Genomic DNA, 27,882 nt, shown 5'->3' with positions numbered 1-27,882 from the left:
GCTGCGCCCATCTCTCCCACGTCAACAGTCCTGTGTCCTTGGCGAAGGACGGTTCTCTCATTCCGTGCCCTTCCTCTCTTCCTGGGCCAAATCCCTGCTCTGCGTCTCCCTGCAGCTCATAAAAAGCTGAATTACCTGAGGTAGGGAAAGCCCCACCCGCTGTCATTCTCAGGGAGGAGTGGAGTCTGCAGAGGCCGCAATACACAGCTTCCCTTTCGTCCTCCACCCACATTTTCCCAGAGCAGCTCTTTTCCAGGCCTGGGGGTGTCCCTGGGCCGCGGTGGAATCCAGCCCTGACCACCTCCCAAAGCCAGCAGCCCTGAATGAGAGTGCAGAGAAGCAAGAGCTGTTCCTGATGCAGAGCAAAGACATCTCCCAGTCAGGGCGGATGAACTGATTTAGGACAAAAGGCAGTTGTTGGCTGAGGAAGGCAGGGTCTGGGGGAGTCCTGTGCTGAGTGGAGGTGGGTGGGTGTATTTCCTTGGCTCGCAGAGGCCTCTTGTCTGGTGGGATCAGCTCCTCCAGCCAGTTGCCACCTGGTACAGCTTTGGGAGATGTGGAGAATGACTTTCACAGTGATTTCCACTGGGCCATGGCATTGCAACAGCTGCAGGAGGGGACACAGCTGGTGCCACCCCCACTCCATCCATTAGAGCTGCTGTGAAGGAATGCCATCCTCCCCATGGGGACTGAGGGGGCCCTACTTGCTGTGGTTGGTTCCAGGGACCATGGGAAGAGGCGAACCCCTATTTTCAAGGGCACAAATTGGCTTTTATTAAAACAAAATTTCATCATCACTTATTCCAGTGACTTCCAAACTTGGCTAAACATCAGGATCACCCAGGATGTTTGTTAAAAAATAAAGATTACAGCCAGGTGCAGTGGCTCATGCCTGTAATCCCAGCACTTTGGGAGGCCCAGGCGGGCAGATCACTTGAGGTCAGGAATTCCAGACCAGCCTGGCCAATATGGTGAAACTCTGTCTCTACTAAAAATAAAAAAGCAGCTGGGTATGGTGGTACACACCTGTAATCCCAGCTACTCGGGAGGCAGAGGCAGAAGAATTGCTTGAACCTGGGAGGCAGAGGTTGCAGTGAGTCGAGATAGCGCCATTGCACTTCACTCCAGCCTGGGTGACAGCGCGAGATTCTTGTCTCAGGAAAAAAAAAAGAAAGAAACAAAAAAGAGATGAAAAAAGAAAGAAAAAGAAAAAGATTAATAAAGAGTTTTAGAACTCATCTTAGACCAAATCAATCAGAATCTCTTTGGGTAGGCTTGGGCTGGAATCAATGTGAATCCATCTAATCAGATTGCTTTCCTGATTCCAGAAGGTTGAGCCCATAGAACAGGAGTGAGAAGATGGAAGGGTGAGGGGGCTGGGATGATGAAAACTTGCGCTTGCATCCACCATTCATTAGAGAGTGCCGGGGGCCAGCTGCAGAACTGTAGACTCCTCATACATCATCGTGTTGAGTTTTCAAAACAAACCTACGAAGTGTGCCCAGTTGTTTCCATTTTGCCGGTGAGAAAATGGGAGCTCAAAGTGGCCACACACACAGCTAATAAGAGGCAGAGCCAGGACTCAGGTCCAGATCTTTCTCTTGACTCGTCTGCCGTGGAAGGGATCATGAGAAATCCTGGCCCTAGCTCTGGAGTCAGGCCATCTCATGACCCAACTGTCATGCCAGCACAGGCTGCCTTCTGGACACTTCTCTGGTGGGTTCTCTCTGTCTCAGGGCTTCAGCTGCCCCCTGCTCACTCCCCTCACATCAGTCACTGTGTAGCTGGGGACACAGAGGTGGTTGAGACATGGCCATCATCAAGGCAGGGGGTTCATGGAAAGGGCATGAGCTACAACCAGGAGAGAGGGCTTCTGGTTCCAGTGCCACCACCCAGAGCTCTGAAAGGGGCCCCAGCACGCTTTCAGAGGGACTAGACTGGGTGGTCTCTGGGGGTCCATCCACTCTTAAAAGGCAGAGTCTGATCACCTGACCACCCTGGCGCCCCCACTCCAGCATGTGGCCCTTGCTGACACATCTGCCCTGCAAGGCTGATGGGCTGTGGCTTCTTGCCTCTTTGGCTCCTTCCAGCACCGAGGAGTTTCTGGTACATAGTAGGCATTCAGTGGAGCAACTCTTCATGGATAATCAGCAAGTATGTATTAGGCACTATTGATAGCCTCAGGCACTGGACTAAAATACTAGGAGTTCAGAGAGGGCCCAACCTCCATGGAGTTTATAGCCTTGTAGGGGAGAAAGACAGAAAACACCAAGAATCGACTACAATTGTGGTCAGTGCTAGGAAGAAAAATAATAGGATAGTTCAAGAATGTGATTGGGGGGAGTTCTAATTTAGATGGAGGCATTAGAAACATTTAACCTGAGACCCGAAGGATGAATAAGAGCCATATGGAAACTGGAGGTAAGGTGGGAGTGGGGACAGTGTTTTGGGCGAAGGGAGCAGCAGGTGCAAAGGCCCTGAGGTGGGGAAGATGGACATCAGGGAACCCACTGAGGGCCAGTGTGGCTGCAGGGAGTGAGCTGGCCGGAGGGGCTCAGGAGCAGCAACTGACATTGAAGATGGCCAAAGTCAGACCATCGGGTCTTGTTTTTTGTTTTTTTTTTCCTGTCCCCCAGGCTGAAGTGCAGTGGCACAATCTCGGCTCACTGCAACTTCCATCTCCTGGGTTCAAGAGATTCTCCTGCCTCAGCCTCCCAAGTAGCTGGGATTACAGGCACCTGCCACCACGCCCGGCTAATTTTTATATTTTTAGTAGAGGTAAGATTTCTCCATGTTGCCCAGGTTGGTCTCGAACTCCTGACCTCAAGTGATCCACCCACCTCAGCCTCCCGAAGTGCTGGGATTACAGGTGTGAGCCACCGCACCTGGCCGGCCATCAGAGTTTTATAGCAAGAATTTTGACCTTTGTCCTTAGTGCAGTGGGAAATGTTTGAAATACTATTGTCTTGCTCTGCAAGGAAAGGTTATTTTGGTGTGAAATGGATAGAGGAAATGCAGAGGGAGCCACTAAAGGGGGTTCTGGTAAGATCTGGAGCCCTGCTGGGATAATCTGACCAGAGAAAGCGAGGATTGCAGAGAGCTAGACACACTTGCCCTACCTCCAGCTGCACACAGCTAGTTCCAGCTTTGTCCTGACCTTCGGTCTGGCAAAAAGGTAGACCCACTGGTACCTGATACCTCACTCTGGGGGCGAGGCGGCCACCCACCTAGGTCTGGGCCCTGTAGCAGTTTGGCAGCAACATCTGAGTGGTAAGAGAAGGCGATCTGACCTACTCCCAGGGACAAGAAGCTTTGATTCTTCAAGATCATAAAGTCTTCCCTCCTGTCCTTGGGTCCTCCTGTTGCCGGAGAGGTGAGGTGGCGTGGGGTCCTCCGGGAGGGCAGGCTTAGCAGAGCCCGGCACCATCTCAGCGGACACTGCCCTTCTCCTACTCTCAGCGCCTCCAAGGCAGTGAGTGGCTTTCTCTTGTCTAGAGGACATAATCTGTTCCTCACCTGGACACAATGAACCTGTCTGTGGGGTTCGAGGAGCATCAAGGAGGGAATTTAGTTTCTGCAGACTTCAGAGAAGACTTCCTAGAGGAGGTGATGCCTGAGAGCTATCGAAAAGAGAAGAGTGGAAAAATGTTAAGCAGTGGAAAAGCATGAACCAAACTGTGGCTGCATCTTCCCATAGGTATGTGCAGGTAGACTCAGCATTTTACTGTTTCTGGGCATAAAGCACAGTACCATCTGTCCTAGGAAGCCCTTCTACCATAGTAAATAACCTCCCATGGCTTCCAAAGGGCTCTTGGGCACTTCAGGGATCAGTGCCCAGCACACTGCTGGGGAGGCCAGGCCATGCCTGGGTGGCCTGAGCTCTGGGAGTTTAAGCCAACATGGATTATTGTCAGGAGTGAGTTTCATAGCCTTGCCTCTCCCATTCAGAGGTCTCCACTCCCTGCCCAGCAGCCTTGAGTAGGGTCTAGGATTCTTCTCCCCATGTCACAGGTGGGCAGAAGAGGACTCTGCCTTAGGGAAGGTTGAAATTAAGATCATAAACTAAGTTGGGCTGCAGTTAACTCTTCACAGATAGAGGATGCTCCTTCAGCATGGACTGAGGGCTGAGGGCCCAGATCAGGGCGTCAGACTCCTGGGGTTGCTTGCAGGGTAGAGAGGGCCTCCCTTCTGATCAGTACCAGGACTCAGCACTGTGTAAAGAGGGGAGGGGCCACGCCCATTTGACCAGACTTCCCATAAGGCAAGAGACTCCTGTTTTAGCATCAGAGCTGGAAGAGGCCCAGGGAGACTGTCCCTTGAAGCTTGAGACCCTGAGAGGGACACTGGTTATGGGAGGATGAACAATGGCCCCCAAACATGGTCACATCCTTATCCCCAGAGCCTGTGAATATGTTCCCTTAACATGGTAACAGGGACTTAGTGTGTGCAATCAAGGATCTCCAGATGGGGATAACCCAGGTGTGCCCAACCTAATCTCAGTGTCCTTGGAAGAGGGATGCAGAAGGAGTCAGAATCAGAGAAGAAGGTGACAGGATGAAGGAAGCCAAAATTAGAGTGATGTTCTTTGAAGATGGAAGAAGGGGCCACAAGCTGAGAAATAGAGGTGGCCAGTGGACACTGAAAAAGGCAAGGAAATAGAGTCTTCCCTGGAGCCTCCAGAAGGAACCAGCTCTGCCGACACTTTGACATTAGCCCAGTGAGACTGATTTTGGGCTGCTGGCCTCCAGAATTGTAAGAGAATAAATGCGTGTTGTTTAAAGCCCTTGGTTAGTAGCGATTTGTTACAGCAGCTAGAGGCTAGAGGCGGAGGTGAGGCCCGGAGGAGGCCCACAGACCTGGGCCTCCAGGGAATGTGCGTGAGTGTGCAGGGGTGCGTGTGTGAAAAGGGGAGGAACTTGTCTTCTTCGTGCATCGGGGATTTTCTAGGCAGATATTCCTCCAAAGTCATGTCAACATTTTTCTCTCCAGGAAAAAATAACTCAAGTCTCTATCAGAAACGTCAGAGTTTCACACGCACACCCGTAGACAGACTTGTGGGTGCCAGGGAGGAATGAGCTGCACCCTGGCCCCGGGCACCTTTCATCTTCACCGGGCGGGGAGTTAGGCAGAGGGGGCGGGGGGAACCAACACAGCCACTGTGGACACATTGTGCCATCTGGACTTCCCAGAGCTCTGGGAGTCCTATTGCGGAAGTGCCCCCACCCCCACCACACAGTGCTTCCCACTTACACCAAATCTCCGGGAAGATTCGACACGTTTCTTAGCAGCCGAGAGCCATTGGAATTTCCAGCCTAATCCCAGATGTGGGGCTGACTGTGACAGGAGTTTGGCCTCGTAAGGCATCTGGGGGTGCTGGCAGTGCTCTCGGGCCCCCCAGCACTGGCCCGGCTGGGCTAACCTGCATGGTCCTCCTCACTCTGGGTCCTGCCACTGGGCTTTCCATGGCAAGCCAGAGAGAGCCCATGTACGTGGTTTTCACACGTGTGGAGAGCGCTGGGGGGCCTGAAGCCAGCAGGCTGGAACCCCACAGTCAGGAACAGGCAGATGGCCTCTGGGGCCAGGAGTGAGGGGCCCTGACAGGACAGGAATCCAGAGGGGAAAGGGGACTGAGGGAAAGCCAGAGAGGAGCGTTCAGGGACAGTGGACACAAGCCTGAGGTCTGGCAGGGGCTGGATGTGGAGCCGGTTGGGTGGGGATGAGGGAGATTCAGGGGCTCAAGGGTTTGATGTGACCTGGGGTCATAGCTGGTGCCTGGCCACGGGCTGCTGGGAGGGTAGGAAGCGGGGACGATGACCCTTTACCCAGCCGGTGAGCCCTAGTTCCTGATGCCAAGAGCTGCTCACTCCAGGGCCAGTGTTGTGGGGGGCAGGTAGAGAGCTGCAGTGGGGGAAATGCATGCCCGTGGCTGGCTCACTCATGGGCGGAGAAAGGCAGTGGCCATGAGGGAAAGTGCAGAGGAAGCCCCGCCAGGGCCAGCGGGCTCCTCAGCAGCGACGTGAGTCCCCACTGGGTGAAAACACGGGGGGAATAGGAATGTCACCCCCTTTGGCCAGTCTGTGACTGGTCACCCCCTTTTGCCAGTCTGTCTGTGATTGTCCTCTTTGTTAGAATAATGGCTCCCTGAAGATGTCCACATCCTAATCCCTAGAACCTGTGAATGTCACCTCAAAGGCAAAGGGACCTCATAGATGTGGGTCTGTTGAGGGTCTTGAGGTGGGGAGATTATCATGGATTATCTGGGAAGGCCCGACATCATCACAAGGGTCCACATAAGAGGGAAGCAAGAAGGTCAAAGGCAGTAGAAAAGGCATGGGTGAGCAGACAGAAGGAAGACTTGAAGCTATCACGTGCAGCTGACTTCATTTATTTGTTTTTGTTTAGAAACAGGGTCTCACACTGTTGCCAAGGCTGGAGTGCAGTGGTCTGATCTCGGCTCACTGCAACCTCTGCCTCCTGGGCTCAAGTGATCCTCCCACTTTAGCTTCCTGAGTAGCTGGAACTACAGGCATGTACCACCACACTGGCTAATTTTTAAATTTTTTGTAGAGATGGGGTGTACTATATAGATCAGGCTCAGCTGACTTTGAAGATGGAGGCAGGGGCCCCAAGCCAAGGAATGCAGGCGGCCTCTAGAAGTGGGAAAGGCAAGGAAATGGGTTCTCCCCCAAATCCTCCAGAAGGAGAGCAGTCCTGCCAACACCTTGTTTTTAGCCCAAAGATGCTGATTTTGGCCTTGTGGCCTCCAGAGCTGTATAATAGTAAATTTGTGTTGCTTTAAGCCGCTAAGTTGGTGGCAATTTGTTACAGCAGCAATGGGAAGTAAACACACTTTCTCATCGTGTGGTAGGCTCCAGACTCTGCCCTACTCTCTGCGGCAAGGATTTTCAGCATGACATGGGTAGGGGGCCTCCCTTCTGTCTGCCCCCTAGCACTGGCTGAGCTCCAGTGCAGGGCCTCAGGCCAGGAGCAGAGCTAGGCCTTGTCCAGGGCTTTCCCCTGCACTTGCCCTCATGGCCACTGCCTTTGTTCACCCATGGGTGAGCCAGCCATGGGCATGCGGTTTCTCCACTGCAGCTCTCTAACTGCCTCCCACCATACTCTGTCCCCCTGCAACAATGAGAATAATGTTTACCAGCGAGAGAGAGAGAGAGAGAGAGAGAGAGAGAGAGAGAGCGAGAGAGCGAGAGAGCGAGAAAGCGAGAGAGCGAGACAGCGAGCGCTCTGGAAGGTCTTGCTTCCTGGGAACTGGTTGTCAGCAACACCTGCTGTAAATGAGGTTTCAACAAACAAATTCAGGGACTGTGCTGAGGGAGGGGAGGAGGTGGCCAGGCTGGGTCAGTGTGTGGACGTGGGACAGTACAGACGACCCCACATCCCTGCCTCCTAGAATGTTGAGATGTCAGAGTATCCCCTTCCCCAGGTCACGTATTTTTCTCCTCTCTCCTTACAAGCCCAAGCACAGACAACTATGCACAAATCATGCAGGACTCACGTGCACACAGATATATGCAGGGCCATAAGCAGTGCCAACATGTGCAAAGAGGGAATGGGCAAACACACCCAGAGACACCACCCAGCACACATACAAACATGCATGCACCCACAGACACCTACATGCCCACAAACACAGATACGCCCACTTCCCACACTAACATACCCCCACACGGATGCACACAAATACAGACACACCTAGGCATGAGTCCAGATCACCTATGCATGTGGACCCCTGGACATCTGTGAGCAGGCCGGGAGGCACAGGGCATCCTTCCGTTCCTTCCTCCACCCCAAGCCCTCTGCTCCCTGCTCTGGAGACCTCTGCTGGTGAGGCCAGGAATGGACGGCCAGCCCCTCCTTGGCTCTGGAGCTGAGCCTCGCTGGACTGGGGTTTGGAAGGAGGGGAGATGGGCAAAGAGGGACCGGCCAGGGCCAGCTTCCAGTCTTTCAGCACTGCTGCCTCCACCTGGCCCACAGGACTTTATTCACTGTCCATTTCCAGCACCGAAGGAGAGATTTCGCCTGCAAAGATCTCTCTTGGGCTTTTCGCTGACCCAGGCCCACCCTGTTCTATCAGTGGACACTTTTAGTGTGTCTGCTGCAGAGGAGGGATCTCCCTCGACAGAACAAGGCTCCTTCACTTTCCCAGGCTGGCTCCCCACACCCCCCTCACCCTACCAGAGCTGTTTTATGGCGGTCCTTGGCAGGCAGTCTTCCTCCCTGCCGCCCACTGGATATCTGACTGGGCTCGTAATTCCCTGTTTGAACTTCCACCCCCTATGGCCCCTCATAGGTCCTACCCTCCTGCTCTCAAGGGCTTTTTCTTTCCATTTTGTCCTGTGGGAAGGGGAGGAAGTGAAGATCTTCAGACTAAGATGGATGAAGCTGAATTCAGATCTCAGCTCCAAGATGGGATTGGCAGCTCTCAGTAGCTCTTAACCTCTTGGGCAGCTCCCCTGACTGCTCTCAGCCTCAGTGGCACCAGGTGAAATGGAGCGCCTGATAGTGCCCTGGCAGGGAGATGAAATGAGATGACATGCTTAGTGCTCAGCACCCAGCAGCTTCCCAGGGTGCTGTCTTTCGGAGGCTCTCCAACATCACTGGAAATAAAAGGAGACCAAGAGAATCGTATCTGCAACTCCTCTAAGGCACAGTTGCATGTTCTGTTTGAATGAGTGGTTTGCAATAGAGTGGTTAGGGATACCCCCAAAAGAGCAGGCTAGTACAATAGCAGTCAGTCTCTAAGGAAGGTGGGGAGGGTGTCTGCAGAGTTTTTGTTTGTCTCATTGGGGCGAGAGCTGAACCGCTCAGAGGAGATGGAGTGTTGCTAACAGGGGTGCTTTTCTCTGCCTACTTGGTAATGGGGACCCTCTTCTCTGTCTACTCCCTCATTCCTCCAAGCAGAGATCAGTTTCTGCTACCCTAAAGTCAAACATAGTAAAAGAATATGGCTTTGATGGGATATGAAATGATTTACCCGCCTGGAGTCTCCATGTGTTTCCACTGGGCCCTTCTTGTCAGGTAGAAGTCAGTTGGGTCTCTCTCCAGTCTTGGCCCTAAAACTCTCTCCAGACCCTCCAGTCAACCCGGTCTCCTTATATCCTCTCTGCCTAGTCTCTGTGCTCACATTGCCACTTAACTTCTCACTCCACACCTCCTTCCCCCAACCTTAGGCCCCCTGGCACAACCCATTTTGGAAGCCTCAAGACCTCTTCAAGGATCAGGATTTCCATTTTGGGGAAATCAGATAGTTCTCATATACTAGCCTATTTGGAACGGCAACGGGAACAAGAACAAGCAGCCACCGTCCTGCCCAGAAAGCATCTCATGACCTTTCCTTTAAATATCTTCGTCAGGCTGTCCCGACTTTCCAATGGGTTAGATTTCAAAATGTTTCTATGAAGTGGTTTGGCATTTCACACAATGAGCCAATAGAAAGTGGAGAACTCAGGGCTATGAATGGGGCTCAGTTTTCCAGGTTGGGGCATAATAAATGCCCATTAAACCCATCTCAAAGCTGGGCTGACACTCAGCTACGCAGGAAGGACAGAAAACCCTACTGTTGCAAGACCTGTAGTAGAAATGGAAAAATCATAATGTGGATCTAAAAAAGTCAACCTATTTTCTCTTGAAAACTGGTGGTTGAAGGAAAGCAGGGTTCTTAACAGGAGGATGGGCAGATGGGTGTGGCATTATGAAGGAAACTTCTAAGTGCTTTTCAAGGGCTTTTGAAGTCGAGAGCCTCTATTCTTCATCATTCTAGTTATCTCTCTGACTTTCAATCGGTCTTTTTCTTGACTTGGGGGTAGGCCTGCCCTGTCTCAGTCAGCACGTTGACTGGGTACACGGAACATACCATGGGAAAAGGACCTCTTGAGGTAATCGGGGTAGGGTGGGAAGAAGGGGAGATGATGGAAGTAGGCTCTGGGATTTGGAATTTGTGTTTTAAAGGTGGCCTGAGGAAGAATGAGCAGAACTGAACCCATTACAGTTTAAAACAAAAACAAAAAACAAGGAAGAAAAGAGAGATTATGGAACATGTGTGATCCCCCCCATCACCTCCCAGACAAGTTCCAGGACTGGCCACCAGGTGACATCACAGGCCCAGGACAGCTTGGTTGCTGTCTGCAGTCAGTGGGGGGCCTCGAGTAAGTTGGGGAGCCAGCCAGCGGTTCTGATCCGCCTTCATTCTGACTGCCCTGGAGGCAAAGCCAGCCAATGCCCGTCTCCGGCTTTCCCGGGTCACCACCTGGGCTCCCCTGAAGGGATTCCGCTGATAACCAAGGTGAGGTGGGGCATGGTGCGCAGAGGGCCAGGGGCCAGGGAGAAGAGGCTGAATGAGGAGCAGAGGAAGGGTCTTAGGAAGGCAGTCACAGAACCCGATAGCAGAGGGAATGGAAAACAATGAACCTTTATTGACAGTTCGCCCCCACTCGCAGGTTCTGGCCAAGGGAGACCCAGAGGGGAAATCAAGCGGCCCCACCCACAGAGCTGCCCACAGATGCAGGTGATTCAGAGTTTAGGCTGGGCCGATAACAGCCCCCGCCAGCTGAGAATGGGGCCTTTGTGCAGCGCCCTCCTCGGGCTCCCTCACAGCTGGGCCAGCTGCAGCAAGGCTGGGAGGAGGGCTGGAAGGCAGGCAGTGGGGCTGGCTGGGAAAATGCAGAGAAACCCAGTAGCCTCCGCAGTGAAGGGCTAGGTGGGAACTTTGAGGTGCCACAGGGCACATGTGCGGGGGAGAGAGAGGTGTGGTTGGAGCACATGCACTTTCCTTACAGATTTTCCATCTCAGCTGTGTCCCCCAGCCATTCACTCATTTCCCCAGGGACAAAAAAATCGCCACTTGCAGTACGAACGGTTGCAAATGGCTCAAACTCGACTTGGAATCAGCTTGGTGAGAGGGGGATGTTGACTATTGGCTCAAACAGGGCAAAGACAGAGCAGGCCCCGGAGAGGCCAGAATGAGGCCTACTCACCCACCAGACTATCTCCTGCTGTCTCTTCTCCCTGCATCTCTCAGGGGTGAGCAACACCCTTTCTTCCGCAAATGGGCTTTGTGCACCCTCCTTCCCCTGCAGAAATAATGCCTGTGGTCGATTCAGCATTACATCCTCACCGTCTCATGACCAGAAAGGAAATTGTACTGTCTGCTACCAGGCTTGCTTAGAAAAAGTCATGAGGGGAGTTTGAGACCATCCTGGGCAACATAGTGAGACCCCGTCTCTACGAATTTTTTTTTTAAGTTAGCCGGGTGTAGTGGTGCATGCCTGTAGTCCCATCTACTCCAGAGGCTGAGGTGGGAGGATTGCTTGAGCCCAGTATTTCAAGGTCGCAGTGAGCCACAATCATGCCACTGCACTCTAGCCTGGGCAACAGAGCAAGACCCTGTCTCAAACTTTTTTTTTTTTTTTTTTTTGAGATGGAGTGTTGCTCTGTCGTCCAGGCTGGAGTGCAGTGGTGCAATCTCAATCTTGGCTCACTGCAACCTCTGGCTCCTGAATTCCAGTGATTCTCCCACCTCAGCCTCCTGAGTAGCTGGGATTATAGGTGCGCCACCGCACTCAGCTAATTTTTGTATTTTTAGTAGAGACAGAGTTTTGCCAAGTTGGCCAGGCTGGTCTCAAACTCCTGACCTCAGGTGATCCATCATCTTGGCCTCCCAAAGTGCTGGGATCACAGGTGTGAACCACCATGCCCAGCCTTCAACTTTTTTGGAAAAAAGGAAAGAAAAGCAAAAGGCCTGAGAAAGAACCCTGATTGGATCCACTTGAATCATGTGCCCAGTTCTGGGCAATTGCAGTGGTCAGAGGTCATTTTCCCAGATTGAGTCCCTTGCCTGCCCCTGTGGCCAGGGGGAGTGGGGCACACGGCAGACAAATCCAAGAACCTCCTTGGGGTCTCATGTGGCAGAACTGCTAGTTGTTCCCCAAAACAATTTTCCCTTTTCTCTCATAGACCAAAAGGTGTTTACTGAAAGAAAAACTACATTTTCCAGGCTCCCTTGCAGCTAAGGATAGCTACGTGTCTAACAGTTCTGGCCAATGGGATGTAGGCAAAAGCATTGTCTGCAACTTCCAGATGGTGTCCTTAAAAGGAGGGAACCTACCTTTGGGGCCCTCTCTCCCCAGCTTCGTGCAGGCTGGAAGCCTGTGTGATGGAGTGTCATCTTGGATCCTATGGGTGAGGGCAGGACCAGAGGGATGGCACATCAGTAAGTGAGTTAGAAGCAGCACAAGTGCCTGATACTATTTTGATCCCAAACTGTCTATGCCTGGACTGTTACACAAGAGGAAAGAAACAGCGATCTTATTTGAGTCACTCTTATTTTGGATCTCTGTTATATCAGCCAGGTCTATATCCTAATTAATACATCTTGGGACCTTCTCTTGGTACACGTTGCTGTGGGCTGAAACTCTGTCTCCTGTGTGAGGACTAATTTTGTTCCTCCATCCAAATCCAGATAAATTCTGCCTGTAACCAGTCTCCCCTCTGCTGAGAGTGTGGCAAGACACACTACCGGGCCAGATCTGCTCACCCTAACCTGAGAAGCTAATTTCATTTTTCCCCCTCTATCCTGACTCCATGTCACTGGTACATTCAAAGCATTTTGCATGTGGGTTAGAGCAGCATTTGCTTCAGTTCAGGAGCTGCTATGGAGTGGAGGTCATGGCCCTGTCATCCGCTGGGGTCCTGAGTGCTGGAGCCATGGAGAAATGTAAAGGTATCGCTCCCCGCTCCACTGAGTATGGGAGTGGTGCTCCTCTCGTTAACGTAAAGACTGGCACAGCAAACAGCCCATCTCCCTGTGAGACAGGGAACTAGAGGCCCAGTTACTGAGGGCTGAGCAATGGAACATTCAAGAAGAACTGCTCTTCTCCTGGTACCTGGGAAGGTACCAGCGCTAGGATCCCACCCAGATCCTCTATGGCCTAAGAGGGGAAAAAGAAAAGGCCAGAGGGCTGGGTGTGGTGGCTCATGCCTGTAATCCTAGCACTTTGGAAGGCCCAGTCAGGAGGATCCCTTAAGCCCAGGAGTTCGAGACTAGCCTGGGCAACATAGGGAGACCCTGTCTGTATTATTTTTAAAACAGTTTTTAAAATATATAATAAAAAAAAAGAAAGGGCCAAAGGGCATACGAACACTAGTGCGATAGGTCCTGGGCTCCTGGGATTGGGGAGAGGCAGTGTCTGTGATGTGCTATAGGCCAGTGTAAGAGGCGGGGCAGAGAAAGTCATCGAATGGTTCTGTGTCTAACAATGCCCCACCCTCATTCCAAGCTTTTGTAATTAAAGAAGCATAATTGAGTGGAGACCAACTGGGAAAATCCAGAAGGAAATGTTGCCTCGGACCACAAAAACCTGCGGAGGCTGGGCTGGGTTCTTCCTTTCTGTGCTGATTGTGTTGAAGAACAATGGCAAGCAGGCCCACGTTTCTCTTAGAGCCTTCCTTGGCTCCCAAGTGGCTGGCTTGACCCCTTCTTCTTTCCTTCAAGCCTCCTCCCTTAGATGGGGGCTCCCTAAGAACCAAAATGGTGCCTTTATCCTCAGACCGGAGTCAGAAGTCCCAGGGAGTTCCAGGGCCACGGGAGCCCGCAAGCCCCACCTGAGCCAGCAGGAAGACAGTGTTCGGTTTCCAGGCTAGTCCTCTGTCCCCACCTCTAACCAAGACAGTTCTCCACACTGGTTTCCCCTGACACCAGCACTGTAGCCAAGGAAGGAGCAGTGACTTTTTGATCCTCCCTCCAGTGAGGTACATTAAGCCCGAGGGACAAATGGGGCTGGTGACACAGCAGCATGGGGGCGAGATGGTGACAGTTGACCCTTCCACACCCATGCCATTATGAGAAACACGCAGCCACTTGTAGCTTGTGAGGTGTAGCCAAGACTGACCATCCATGAGACCTGGGGTCGCCTCCTCTCCAAGGACAGCCCAACTGACTTCCTTCTCTCCTGAAGCTGAGTCCTGACGTGCTGCTTACCCCATCGGCTCTGCCCCTCCCCTCTGCTCTTGCACAACACATGCTGGAGCTTTTGCACCACAGTCAGCACACTCCCCTGTATCTTCAAGCTCTTTTTGGAATGCTGCCTCCTCCTCCAGGCCTTGAACTACCACCTTCAAGCAGAGGCTATTTAATCTCACATTCTCTGCACCTCAGGGCTAAAAGATGTGGAGTTTTGGCCTTATTATTCCTCATTGTCATTTCCAGCACATTACTCCCAACCTCTTATACAACCCTGCACCGCCGACACTCCTGTCTCCTGCTATGCTGCCCTCTGTCCTCTCCCTGTCAGCTCCCAGCCCCCATGCACTGGAAACTCCAGCTCCAGCCTCCTCTTCTCCACTCCACCTCCTGCCAGTATCCTAGACAAATGGAGGGACCTATGTCCACACTCTGACCTCTGGCTTCCTTCACCCTCATCTCAAAGAATTCTGGCCTTAGCTATTCATTTATCCCTGAAAACTTTATGGTCACCAGAAAGCCTCACTCCTTCTGAAATCAGAAATTCTCTCCTTTGACTATATGTCACCTCCAAGCCCGTCTGCTTCCTGGCCTGGGCACCCTGCCACAGCTCTCTGTCCTCATGGAGATCTCCAGTCCATTGGTACCTTCACTCCTTCTCTATCTGTCAACCCCTCCTGCCTTTACTTCTCTCCTTTCCCACTAAGATTCCGTGGCTCATGAATGAATCAACTGGCAATATTTATGCAACAGAATATGCTAAGCAGGCTAAACACATGAGCCACAGCAACTAAAACAATGTGGATGAATCTTAGCAAGATACAATTAAGCCAAACACTTAAGTCCCATAAGGTTATGTAGAGAATGATACCCTTTTAGTGAAGGTGAAGACAGCTAATATGAAAAGATGTCTATAATTTTTGAAAATATAGAGAGATGTAATAAAACCATATAAAAAGGAAAGCAGGGTTGCACCTTGTACACAGAATTCAGGATGATGACCATTTTGAGTGGAAAGAAGCAAAGGGATGGGATGTGGAAGGGGAACAATATGGTGAAATGGGGGTCACTGTCAGAACTTTTGTTTGGGTGGTGGTTTTGCAGGTGCCTATTACATCTTTAAAAATAACAAATTAGGTTGAATGTGGTGGCTCACGCCTGCAATTCCATCACTTTGGGAGGTCCAGGAGGGAGGATTGCTTAAGGCCAGGAGTTTGTGAACAGCCTGGGCAACATAGGAAGACCCTATCTGTGTTTGTCCCTTTTGTATTGCTGTAAAGGAATACCTGAGACCGGGTGATTTATAAAGAAAAGAGGCTTATTTGGCTCACAGCTCTACAGTCTTTACAAGAATGGCACCGGCATCTGCTCAGCTTCTGCCAAGGCCTCAGGAAGCTTTTACTCATGGAGGAAGTCAAACTGGGGAGCAGGTGTGTCACATGGCAAGAAGGAAAGCAAGAGAGAAGGGAGAAGGTGCCAGGCTCTTCTTAAAAACCAGATCTCACGTGAGCTCATTACCACTCATTACACTCAAAGCCATTCATGTGGGATCTGCACCCTTGACCCAAACACCTCCCAATAGGTCCCACCTCCAGCATTGGGGATCACATGTCAATGTGCAGTTTGGAGGGTATAAACATCCAAGCTATATCAGAAAAGTATATATATATATTTTGAGACAGAGTCTTGCTCTGTTGCCCAGGCTGGGGTGCAGTGGCATGATCTTGGCTCATTACAACCTCTGCCTCCTGGGATCAAGCAATTCTCGTGCTTCAGCCTCCCAGAAGCTGGCATGTGTCACCATGCCCAGGTAATTTTTTTGTATTTTTAGTAGAGGGGTTTTCCCATGTTGGCCAGGCTGGTCTGGAACTCCTGACCTCAAGTGATCCACCCACCTCGGCCTTCCAGTTGGAAATTTGGCTTAATTGTATCTTGCTAGATTCATCCACATTGTTTCATATTGCTGTGGCTCATGTGTTTAGCCCGCTTAGGATATTCTGTTGTGTGAATATTGCCAGTTGATTCATTCATGAGCCACGGAATCTTAGTGGGAAAGGAGAGAAGTAAAGGCAGGAGGGATTGACAGATGGAGAAGGAGTGAAGGTACCAATGGACTGGAGAGCTCCATGAGGACAGAGAGCAGTGGCAGGGCACCCAGGCCAGGAAGCAGACGGGCTTGGAGGTGCTGGGCGTGAGCCACCACGCCCAGCCCCCACCCCCAATTTTTTTATTTTCAATTAGCTAGGCATGGTGGTACTTGTCTGTACTCCTAGCTATTCTGGAGGCTGAGGCAGGAGGATCGCTTAAGCCCAGGAGTTCTAGGCTACAGTGAGCCATAGTCACACCACCACCCTTCAGCCTGGGCAACAGAGCAAGACCCTGTCTCTAAAAATAAAAAGAAACAAATTAATAGCTAATTAAATAAAAGTAAACCATGCATGGGTCAATGATGAGTGTATCAGAGAACCAATGCTGTGGGTAGATGTAGGGAGTCCAATAAAATAAAGATTCCATAGGTTATTATTACATTACTCTCTTGCAAATATACTGATCCTTCCTCATTGTCTCACCACAGAATCCACAATCTCCCTGTGTCTGCACCGATCTTTTCTCATTCTTTCAATCACAATGGAAGAAGCATCCTAGTTTCTTCCATCAAAGAAAAATTCCATGTCTTGTTTCCTGAGTCCCATCTTTTCTTGTCTTCTCAAGGACTTTGTTCCTTTGGTTATCCCCTCACTCTCTCTCCTCATCAATCTCTCCCTCTCTCATGGTTTATTTCCATCAGCACACAAACATGCTCCAGTCTCTCCCATCCGAAAAACAAATTTTTATTAGGACAAAAGTTAGGCTGCAGGCCAGGCACGGTGGCTCACGCTCGTAATCCCAGCACTTTGGAAGGCTAAGGCGGGTGGATCACCTGAGGCTTGGAGTTTGAGACCAGCCTGGCAACATGGCAAAACCCCATTTCTACTAAAAATACAAAAATTAGCCGGACATGGTGGTGCGCGCCTGTAATCCCAGGTACTTGGCATGTTGAGACAGGAGAATCACTTGAGTGGTGGAGGTGAAGGTTGCAGTGAACTGACATTGCACCGCTGTAGGTCAGCCTGGGCAACAGAGGGAGACTGTGTCTCAAATAAATAAATTAATTAACAAAAGTTAGGCTGCTGTAACAAAGAGACCCCAGAAGACAGTGTTGCAAGCAACAAAGAGACCCCAAAAGACAGTGTTGCAAACAGGCAGAAGGTTAACTCCTGCAGGAGTCTGGGAAGGCAGAACCAGGGTGATACAATAGCTGCTTCTTTCTGTTGCTCTCCCACCCTTAACTTGAGGTTTCCCTCCAAGGTGGATGCTCCAGCCGCTGACAGCACTTCCACCTTCCAGCCAGATGGAAAGGGATAAAGAGGAAGAAGATATACCTTCTTCCTTTGAAGAGCATGGCCTGGAAGTTGCATACATCATGTCTGCTCACATTCCATTGCCTCAAACTTGGTCACGAGACATACCTAATTGTAAGGGAAGTTAGGAAATAGAGTCTCTAGCTGGCTGTTAAATGTGTTCAGTTGAGTATTCCACCATTATTGAAGAAGAGGAGAATGGATATTGATGAAAAGCTAGCAATCTCCACTATACTCTGCACCTTTGGTTACCCAAATAAACGCACATTCTCTTCCCAAACATGGAACATGGTAATCCCCTACCCAAGTGTGAAGCCCACAGGTCCTATCCATTACTGCAACTGTCTCAAGGTCCAGGCTTTCTTGGTAGTTGTCTGATCTTTATATGAAGGTCAGATATTGGTCCAGTGATGTATAAACTAAAAGATAAGTCATCTATTTGTCCCTCTCCACCAGCCAACAACACGTACACAATATACAAGAGACATAGGAACAAGATAACCACAATTAAAACTGCCATTTGGAAAGGGACGAATAGAGAACCCATAGCAGGCACAAAGCAATTAGTAAATCCCACTGGGCAAGAATTCCAAAGGTTCCCTGCCTCCCAGGGGACGAAGTTCCTTAGTACTGATTCCTGGGAAACATTTCCTTTATCCATTATTCCCTGCGGCTCCTGGCTCTGCCTTTTGAGAGGTCCTTCCTTGTTTGTTGTCCTTCAAGGCCACATCTGAAGAGGCCACTGGAGAACATGCTGTGCTAGGGTGGCGAGAGTACGGGTTTTATAGCCCATTTCCTGCTGGTGCAGGTTTGAAAGCTCAGGGCTTGCTTTAGGAGTTGAGCAATCCCGTAGTTGTGCAGGCCAGGCTTGCAGACTTTCATTAATTAATCTCCCTCAAAAACTTAGTGTAACAATACATAAATTAAATTTAAAAGAACGATTTTATTTATGATCATATTGAAAAACAGAAAATCCTTAGGAAAAATTTAACAAAAGAAGTTCAAGACTTGTACATTGGAAACTACAAAACATCAAACACCATTAAAAGAAATTAAAGAAGACTTAAGTAAATGGAAAGACACCCTGTGTTCATGGATTGGAAGACTTAATATTGTTAAAATGGCAATATTCCTGGAAATGATCTACAGGGTCTATGCAATCCCTATTAAAATCTAGCTGTCTTTTTTGCAGAAACTGAAAGCTGATCCCAAAATTCATATAGAATTGCAAGGAACCTAGAATAGCGAAAACAATCCTGAAAAGAAAGAACAAAGTAGGGGGACTCACACTTCTCTCTTTCAAAACTTATTACAAAGCTATAGTAATCAAGACAGTGTGGTACTGGTATAAGGATATACCTGCACATATAGATCAGTGGAACGGAACTGAGCTCTAGAAATAAACCCTTATATATATGGTTAACTGATGTTCAGCAAGGGTGTCAATACAATTCAATGGAGGAAAGAATAGTGCTGGGACAACTGAATATTCACATTCAAAAAGTATAATTGAATCCTTACCTCACATCATATAAAAATTAACTCAAAATGGCTCATAAGAGGAAAAAATGCCATAACATAGTTATTAAATATATTTCTCCCAAAAGTGAAAGGAAAATGGATCCTAGAACTAAATGCAAGAGCTAAAACCAGAATACTTCGTGACCTAAGATGAAACATTGGTTTCTTAGATATGACAGCAAAAACACTTAAAAAAGAAAAAATAGATACACTGGATTTCATCAGGGTAAAAAACCTTTGTGCTTCAAGGAACAGCAGCAAGAAAGTAAGAAATATGACCCACAGAATGGGAGAAAATGTTTGCAAATCCTGTGTCTGATAAGGAACTTGTATCCAGAATATATAAAGAACTCTTATAATTCAATGATAAGAAGACAAAAAACCCAATTTTAAAATATGCAAAGGGCCAGTGTGGTGGCTCACATCTATAATCCCAGCACTTTGGGAGGCTGAGGCTGGCAAATTGCTTGAGTCCAGGAGTTCGAGACCAGCCTGGGAAATGTGGCAAACCCCATCTCTACCAAAAAAAAAAAAAAATTAGCCAGATGTGGTGGCACATGCCTGTAGTCCCAGCTACTAGGAAGGCTAAGGTGGGAGGATCACTTGAGCCTGGGAGGCTGAGGCCGCAGTAAACCATGAGTGCTACTGCACTCCAGCCTGGGTAACAGAACAAGACCCTGTCTCAATAAAATAAAATGTGCAAAGGATTTGAAAAGACATTTCACCAAAGAAGATAAACAAATGGCCAATAAATACTTGAAAAGATGCTCAACATCATTAGCCATCAGGGAAATGCAAATTAAAATCATAATGAGAAAGCACCCCACAGCCAGTAGGATGGCAATAATAAAAAAGACAAATCATTACACGTGTTGAAGACAGTGAGGAAAAACTGGAACCTTCACACACTGCTGGTAGTAATGTCAAATGGTGCAGCCATTCTGGAAAACAGTTTGGCAGTTCCTCAAGGGGATAAACATAAAATTACCTTGTAACTCTGTACTTTCACTCCTAGGTGTATATATATCCAAAAGAAGTGAAGACATATATCCACACAAAAACTTACATATGAATGTTTATAGCAACATTATTTATAGTAGCCAAGAGTGGAAACAACCCAAATGTTCATCAGCTGATGATCAGATAAACAAGTTGTGGTCTATCCATACAATGGAATATTATTCAGCTGTAAAAAGGAATGAAATACTGATGCATGCTACAACACGGATGAATTTTGAAAACATTGTGCTAAGTGAAAGAAACCAGACACAAAAGGCCATGTATTATATAATTCCATTTATATGAACTGTCCATAATAGGCAGAACCAAAGAGACTGAAAGTAGATTAGTGGTTGCCAGGGGCTGGAGGAGTGGAGGGAGGGGAATTGGGACTGACTGCTAAAAGATACAGGATTTCTTCGTGTGGCGATGAAACTGTTCTGCAACTATGTAGCAGTGATGGTTGCACAACTGTGAAAATACTAAAAACACCTAAATTGTATACTTTAAAAGAGTGTAAAATAAAGTGTGAGCTTTATTGTATGTGAACTATCTGTCACTATAGTTATTTAAAAAAACAAAAACAAAAACAAAAAACAGTACAGTATACTTCTACCCTATTGGTTTCCAATCTGTTCCATGAGCAACTAACTCAGGCAAAAAGCTGGTAGACACAGTTCTGAAGTCTGCAGACACGTATATGCATATTATTTACTGGTTTGGCCATCTCTATACTCTGCGATCTGTCCATCTCACCCTGCTGGACCTAATGATAGTTCCTGAGGTTATCTGTCACAGTAGGTCTGAGTGAAAAAGCAACACTCTTAATCTGATCTTTACTGCTGGGTTGACTCCCATTGTCTGTCAGGGAATTCTTAACTGAGCTGATTGGGGGAGGCTTAGGGCCATAGTCTTATTTCCTGGTACAGCTGCCTCTGTGGAGCCACTTGAGACCACTGCTTCAGTTCAGAGCACAAAAGCAGTTGGCTTTCTAAACATGTGGAAGCTCAAAAACACTGGACTGTCAGTCAACTTAGATGATCCGCCACAGGCAGGAAGAGCTCCATCAGCAAGGCTGCGTTCACTTTCATCTCTGCTTGCAAACTCCTGGCTCTATTCTGAGTTTCTTTGTCTTACAGGGCCCTGTACCAAGTGGAAAGAAGCCAATACCCACCAAAAATTGGACCTTTTCTAGCTACCTCGCCCAGAACTGGAAGCTCAGTAGGCATGTGAACTGCCTTCCAAGATACCATAAGAGATAGTGTTACCAAATGCTTTGCATAATATGAGTCACCAGCCTTCCAACCTGAAATATCTGCCCACTGTTTGACAATATCCCTCATGCCTCATATTTAGAATTTTGCCACACCAACACTCTACTTCTAGATATACGATTCAATGTTAGTTAGAATATGGTTTAGACTGCTGTCACAAAAAGACCTCAAACTACATTGGCTTAAACAAAGTAGAAGTTTGTTTTTCTACTATGTAAGTTGATGGTCTAGGGCTGATACACCGTGGTTTAGTGGTTTTGGAGGACTCAGGCTTTTCATATCATATTACTTCATGATTCTCAATACGCTACTTCCATCGCAGAGTCTAAGAAAGACAGCGTCTGCCATAGGTTGGATTACTCAGGGAACTGCCTCTGAGACAGAGATTTGCAGACAGGGGTTTTATTGGGAGATCTGTTGGGGTCATCCCTCATGGAATGAGGGACAGACGTGAGAGAAATCGGGCTGGGCACAGGCGAGAGTTGAGCTGTGACACAGTCACAACACAGGCCTTGGCCACCCACAGAAGCTCCGCATCTGGGATGGTCTTGAAAGTTGTCTCAATGAAAGCATGGTGCTGGGCTTATTACCCCAGCACTCGTTGTATTCAGGCTTCATATGGTACCTCCAGGAAGGAGGCCTAAATTTGGGAGACAAGTTTCTGCGGAAAGGCTAAGCTAAGCTATGAGCTGACAATACTCTTAGCAGCTGGGGGAAGGAGTATTTATTTTAAACGGGGTATTGGGGAACACACCACAAGGTCCTCCAGAGCTGCTGTGATTCCTACCATGAAGTTTATCCATCCGGTGGGAGGTGGTAAGCCCCCCACAGCACTTCCACTCACGTCTCATTGGCCAGAGTTAGCCACACTGTCGCAATGACCTGGAAGAGCCATGTGCTCAGCTAAAGGCTCAAGAACAAAAGCAAAAGTGAAGATTGGGGTCATTGGGTCATCTGCCTGTGTTCTTTGCTTCCATATCCATCTCCAGCCATTGCTCCGGTTGTCCATTCCTCCTCAGAACCTGGTGGGGGCAGGGAGCATGGTTTCAGGCTGATTCAAGTGCATTACACTTATAGTGCACTTTATTTCTATTATGATTACATTGTAATATATAATGAAATAATTATACAACTCACCATAATATAGAATCAGTGGGAGCCCTGCACTTGTTTTCCTGCAACTAGGTGGTCCAATATAAGTGTGATGTGGGATAGTGACAGAATATGAGGCATTAGATTCTCATAAGGAGTGCACAACCGAGATCCCCAGTATGTGTATTTCACAACAGGGTTCATGCTCCCATGAGAATCTGATGCCTTTGCTGATCCGACAGGAGGCGGAGCTCAGGTGGTAATGGAGCAGTGGAGAGCAGCTGCAAATACAGATGTAGCTTCGCTCACTTACCCACCACTCACCTCCTGCTGTGAGTTCCTAACAAGCCACAGCCCAGTTCCTAACAGGCCACGGACCAGAACCAGTCCATGGCCTGGGGTTTGGGAACTCCTGCTTTAGGTGATGAAAGTGGAAGATCATTGCATAGTTTCCACGGGTCCTGATACAAAGCCAGAGCTGCTGGGGTTTAGTTCTGATTCTTCCCTAACTGCACAATGGGGATATGGCAGCACTGGATGTCAAGATGCTGAGATGGGGTCATGTCCCAAATGATTCAGGAGCAGGATGGGGCGACATCATGGGACCACAGAAGCCAAGGTCCCCCCAGTCCCCAGCTTCCCCACTGGGACAACAACATGGCTCCCATATTCAGCTCACCTTTCATATCCAACACTCCATAGTTGGGGCAACTGACTCAACCTGGTAGATAGCTCTTTCTACTCTCTCCTCTTCCCTACAGCACCCCTACTCTGTGTCCAAGCTTCTGCCTTCCCCCAGAGAGTAAGGAGGTGAGCTGCCCTTTGAATCTGCAGTGTATGACCCAAAGACACAAACTGTCAGGGGCCTCAACACATTTTGCATTCATTTCTATTCTTACTAATAAAACCTAGCACATAGTAGTCATTCAGTAACTACTTGGAGAATGAACAAGTGCATTAATGAACGAATGGATTAATTAATTAATTAATTAATGGGCAGATGGATGCAATCACTGCTCAACTTTGCTCTCCATGACCCCCAGCTCCACTCTTTGGGAGACGACTCTTTCCTCTGGGATCCTTGCAAAGAGGCCATCATGCATGAGGCTCACCTTCCTCTCCCTCTAACTGAAACCCACAATGATGGGGCTCTATCCACAGTTCAGCCCACTGCCCAGCTGGTAACGATGCCCCATGTCCCCATCAAATGTAATTCTACATAATTAGTTCCAAATCTGTCGCTGGCCAGTGGTGGGGCTGGCAGGCACAGGCAGTGCCACCCAGGGCCATGTGGGAAGCTCTCAGAGCCACATCTGTGTACTGTTCAGGGTGGCAGATGCCTACCTCCATGTCCTCCTGCCCCCCAGCACCCTCAGTTTGCCATCTCTCAGAACTGAAGTTGTGTTTCCTTTCATTTCTCTTCAACATCTTTCCCTGATATGATTGATGTCTGCTGGTATTCATGCCCCTGAATAGTTCCCTCCCACATTGAATAGGGTTGCCCTGTTGAAACACTGGGATATTCTGGAAATGACCATGTGTGACTTTCAAGGCAAGGTCATAATAAAAAACATTGCAGCTCCTACCTTGTCGCTCAGTTCACTAGTTTGGGGGAAGCCAGCTGCCATGTCATAAGGATGCTCAAGCAGTCCTACAGAAAGGTCCAAGTGGCCAGGGGCAGAGGCCTCCTGCCAGCAACCAGCACTAGCGAAAGGCATGTGAGTGCGCCATCTTGCAAGCAGCTCTTCCAGCCCCAGTTGAGCCTTCAGATGACTGCAGCCCCAGCTGACATCTTGACTACAACTTTATGACGAACCCTGAGCAGAACCTCCAGCTAAGCTGGTCCCAAATTTCTGACCCCCAGAAACGGTGCAAGATGATACATATTTATTGTTGTTTTAAGCTGCTAAGTTTTGAGGAAATTTGTTGCACAGCAAGAGATACCCAATACACTGAGTCACTCCCCTAACCCATAGCACAGGCTGAGTCCCCAAACCTGCACTAGAAGCAACAAAGAGGGAGAAGCCGTTTCAATGGAGCTAACTGTGCATTTGGGGAGAAAGATTCATCCTGAGTCCATCTGGGGCCCATGAGGGTAGGTATGGGATCTGGTGGGGGTGGTCTAGGGCCTAGACCAACTAGCCCTGGTATAGGACACCAGGAAAACAACTCAGGGCAGGATACAGAGGGTCCTTGGGCAGGCTCCTAGAGCTCCTGGGGGGCTTGGAAAGACCAGGGTGATGAGAAGAGAAAGCACTGCAGGTCAAGGAAGCAACACAATTGTCTGTGAGCCCTCTCGGTAATATAACCACAACACAACTCTGTTACTGATACTACTGACCATAATGACAACCAGAAGAGCTGCCTGCCCTCTGAAGCACGATGAACAGGTACTTCCACATTGTCTCTTGCACTCTTATGTAAAACCCAGTGTACACGTGCTTTTATTATACCCATTTTACAGATGAGAAAATTGAGACTCTGGGATGTTAAGAAAGTGGCTTGCCAAAACCCACCCAGCTAATAAGTGCAGGGCCAGGATTTGAACCTGAATAGTCTGACTCCACAGGCTCCATACAAGTGGCCTAGAAAGCAGCATGGGTCCTCCATGGGGTCTCCTGTTGTGCACCACAGAAGCTCTGGCTCTGAGGCCCACTTTGTCCCAACCCTGGAGTTAGCTGAGTGGCTGGAGCCATGGTTGTCCACAGGCCTAAGGCTGCCTCAGCACCCTCCTGGCCTGCTTCCCTCCTTCCTGGTTCCCCGGCCCCTGCACCTGCTGGATATTCTCCTTTTCCTAGCTCTGGGGGCCTCTCAGGCTCACTGCAGGTGCTGCAAGGCAAGGCCCCTTCTGTATGCCGCTGGGCCTATCCTGTTGTCTGTGGCCCTTAACTATAGCACAAAAGGTCTGTGTGGGCCTGGAAGCAGGGCATCAGCTGAGGGAGCCGCGTGCGTGGTCAGCCCAACCTGGCCTTGTAGTGAGGAGTTTCAAAGCTTGAAGCCTCCTTCTTTGGGAGATTCTGCAAAGGTGCCAACCCTTTGCAAAGGAGCCCTGGCATCAGAACCCTCCCCAGGGGTGTCTCACAGAGTGGGGGTGCCCTGGGCCCTGCAGCTCATACTCCTTGAGGGAAGCAGGCTATGGGGCACCCTGGGCAGAGCTTTGGGAGGCCTGCAAAGGATTTCTGTGCTGGCAGCAGGAGATACCCCATGGCTCGGCAGAGCATCCGCAAAGTCCCCACCCATGACAAGGTCTTCTAGGTTGAGAGTGGGCTGGGGAGTGGGTTGGGCAGCCAGGGTGCCAATGCAAAGAGGCCCCATCGAGGCACGAGACACAAGTATCCCGGGCATGTCTTGCCGTACTCCCTATGAGGCCTGGGGAACAGCGCCATGCCTCCCTGTGCACAAGGTGGCAGGAGGAAGAACCAACCGTCTGACCCTAGTGAGAGGGGAGGAGGGCAAGGCCAGCACCTCACCCCACACAAGTACAGGAAGAGGGGTGGCCCCGCCAGCCCCGGCTGAGATGACCCCCACCCTGTCAGAGGAGGCACTGGTCTTAAAGGCACCCGCTTCCTCCACCCCACCTTCCATTTTCCAGAGAGGCCAGAGGCAGAGGGGTGCAGAAGAGAGAGCAAAGCCCCCTTCCCTGGGCACATCTGGGCTCACTGCATGGGAAAGGGCCCTGGGAGAAAGGACGATGGGAAGAGACAGGCCAGGCCTAAGGAGGGAGAGGGCCTGAGATCAAAGATAGGAGAGAGGAAGACAAGAAGGAGAAGCAGAATGAGAAGGTTGGAGAAATCCAAAGAAAGAGGCAGCTAGGGAGAGTAGTAGGTAGGCGGAGGGCAGGCAGGATAAAAAAAAACAATTCTTTTTGAACAGGCCCGGGGCTCCTCCGGCACGCTGACTCAAATATGTGGGCAGCTGAGCCTGCCTGCTTTGTGCTGTGGCTTTCTCAGTCAGTCCAGGACCACTGGGAGGAGAGTGGTGGATACCCAGCCAGCGCCTCCCCCAGCAGGAGCACCCACAGTCTGTGATGACTGCCCCCAACACCCTAAGTCAATGTTTAACCGTGGCCCGAGCCCAGGAATGCTCTATCTGGGACAAGCAATTACAGGGGGTTGGGTTACAGTCCCACCACTGGCAAGGGCTTGGTGGCAGGAGATAAGAAGGTGGCACCAGGAAGGGTTGTGTGTGTGCTCAACCGTGGGCTCCCAGCACACCCCCAGGGCTGGTTCACAAGGCTCCATTGTTGGGGTCTGGCTCCCAGCCCATCGCCAGCCAGATAGGAGCTGCTGTTTTGAGAAGGCAAGAAAAGCACACCCCAAGTTCGTACAGAACCCGTACCCCATTCTTATCAGGTAGAAGGTAGGGAGCTAGCAAAGCTAATGTTGATTTAGAGAAAAAAAGGAAGAAATATTAGCAATCATGGGAAAAGTCAGTTCCAGCAGCTGAAGGCAGCGGGGGAGTGTCAAGGGCTGGGGAAGAGGCCCCAGAGTTCTATGCTGAGTGCTATGGTGCGGGAGTGGAAACCAGGCATGGCCATTCTGCTTCCTAGGACTTGAAGTCTAGTTAGGAAAAGGATAGTTCATTTCTTTACCTAAATATACAGGCTCTGTTGTAGGTGCTGGGGGGATTCAAGTTGCTGACCTACTAGTGGAATGTGCTTAAAAATAGAGAGCTGTGAACATCTGCACTTAGCTGGGGGGACAGGGTGGGTGAGACAGAGGGAAGGCGGGGGTCACTCCAGGGTAGACAGTCAGGCAAGGCCCTGAGGACTGAAGGAGAAATGCAGATTATTACCAGGAGGCTGGGTGTGAATCTCAGATCATTCTCCACCAGTGGATTCTAGGAGAGGAATTTTGTCTCAATGAGCCATAATCTATAAAATGAAGAAGACAGGAGAAACTACCCAAGGTAGTTAAATAGAGGATTGGAGGAGAGAAGGCACGCAGGCGCTGAGCACGAGGTGGCCCCCCTGGAAATCAGTATCACAAATGGGCAAATCACAGGCAGCTGGTCATCCAACGTGGGAGCTAAAGTGTGGAAAATGTGGGCTAGACCCCAAGTTGGTGCTGTAGCCTAGGATCGGGACAGTTGGCAAGGAGCGGGGAAGGCAGCTCTGGGGGAGAAAGGAGCCCAGCCTGCCGTGAGGGTAGGGTCACATCCCCTTTTTCCCCACCACGAGGGGCCGGCACACCACAGATATAGAGGGCAACTGCCATCACCACTCAAAAACTCTGCGATGCCAGTTTAAAGTGTGTTCTAAAATGCAGATTTGGAAGAAATGAGCTGAGTGGATCACTTTAAGGATGAAAAATCCCTAGAAAATGTCAGTTTGGGCCGGATGCGGTGGCTCACACCTACATTCCCGGCACTTTGGGAGGCCAAGGTGAGTGGATCACCCGAGGTCAGGAATTCAAGACAAGCCTGGCCAACATGGCAAAACCCTGTCTCTACTAAAAATACAAAAATTAGGCAGGCATGGTGGCAGGTGCCTGTAATCCCAACTACTCAAGAGGCTGAGACAGGAAAATTGCTTGAACTCAGGAGGCAGAAGTTGCTGTGAGCCAAGATCGCACCACTGCACACCAGCCTGGATGACACAGTAAGATTCAGTCAAAAAAAA

Source organism: Mandrillus leucophaeus, unplaced genomic scaffold, assembly GCF_000951045.1.
Source record: "Mandrillus leucophaeus isolate KB7577 unplaced genomic scaffold, Mleu.le_1.0 Scaffold190, whole genome shotgun sequence".
NCBI lineage: Eukaryota > Metazoa > Chordata > Mammalia > Primates > Cercopithecidae > Mandrillus > Mandrillus leucophaeus.
Note: the sequence above shows the minus strand (reverse complement) of the source record.